Source organism: Colobus angolensis, unplaced genomic scaffold (genome assembly GCF_000951035.1).
Source record: "Colobus angolensis palliatus isolate OR3802 unplaced genomic scaffold, Cang.pa_1.0 Scaffold46, whole genome shotgun sequence".
Lineage (NCBI taxonomy): Eukaryota > Metazoa > Chordata > Mammalia > Primates > Cercopithecidae > Colobus > Colobus angolensis.
The window spans coordinates 8,005,050-8,006,474 of NW_012118043.1; positions in this window are offsets into that span (position 1 = coordinate 8,005,050).

Below are 1,425 nucleotides of genomic sequence, written 5' to 3' on the forward strand. Positions count from 1 at the left end.
TGTCAGTTTATCATAAGATTTTTCTTTTGTACATTTCTTTTAGCTAAAGAGTTGGCCATGGGAAACTCCGCTTTATTCACATACACCTTTATATTAATATATTAGAGTGTGTGAATATTTTCCTATATCCAACATGTATTGAGAGGATATGTGTTGTGTGCTGTATGAGGCACTGGGGATGCAAAGTTGAAGAAGGTTCATGGCTCATGGTTTTAGTTTTAAGAAACTTCAAGAGAGACTGGCAAATGAACAGATAATTCTGATATGTTGGGGTAAATACAAGTGATAGGTATAGATCCTATCTAGGGTATTGTGGACCACAGAGTAGAGCAGGATTGGTACTCAAAATACAGTATGGGGACCCCAAGAGGTCCCTGAGCTCTGGAAGGTCCAGACTTTTTTTTTTTTTGAGACGGAGTCTCGCTCTGTCGTCTAGGCTGGAGTGCAGTGGCGCAATCTCGGCTCACTGCAAGCTCTGCCTCCTGGGTTCACGCCATTCTCCTGCCTCAGCCTCCTGAGTAGGTGGGACTACAGGCGCCCGCCACCACGCCCGGCTAATTTTTTTGTATTTTTAGTAGAGACGGGGTTTCACCGTGTCAGCCAGGATGGTCTCGATCTCCTGACCTCGTGATCCACCCACCTTAGCCTCCCAAAGTTCTGGGATTACAGGCGTGAGCCACTGCGCCTGGCCGTAACTTTTTTTTTGTTAAATAACAATACTAACATTATTTGACCATTTTTCTCTCTTTTTTTTTCCCTCACAAATTAATAATGGAGTTTTCCACAGGCAAGGTAACTTGTAATATCTTAATAGAGATGAGAATCCCTCCCTCCCACCCTCTTTCCCTCCTTTCCTTTCCTCCTCTTTCCTTTCCCCTTTCTGCTTTCCCCCTTCCCTTTTCTGTCTTTCTTTCTTTTTTCTTTTTTCTTTTTTTTTGAGATGGAGTCTCTGTCACACAGGCTAGAGTGCAGTGGTGTGATCTCGGCTCACTGCAACCTCCACCTCCTGAGTTCAAGCAGTTCTCCTGCCTCAGCCTCCCGAGTAACTTGGATTATAGGCGCCCGCCACCATGTCTGGCTATTTTTTTTTTTTGTATTTTTAGTAGAGACAGGGTTTCACTATGTTGGCCAGGCTGGTCTTGAACTCCTGACCTCGAGTGATCCACCCACCTGGACCTCCCAAAGTTCTGGGATTATAGGTGTTTAGTCACTGTGCCTGGCTCCCCTTTTCTGTCCTTCTTTCTTTTTCTTCTTTTTTGTTTTTGTTTTTAGAAACAGGATCTTGCTTCTTTGCCCAGGCTGGAGTTCAGTGGCACCATCATAGTTTACTGCAGCATTGAACTATGTTCAGGTGATCCACCCGCCTCAGCCTCCCAAGTGGCTAGGATTACAGGTGTGTACTAACACACCCAGCTATTTTTTTTT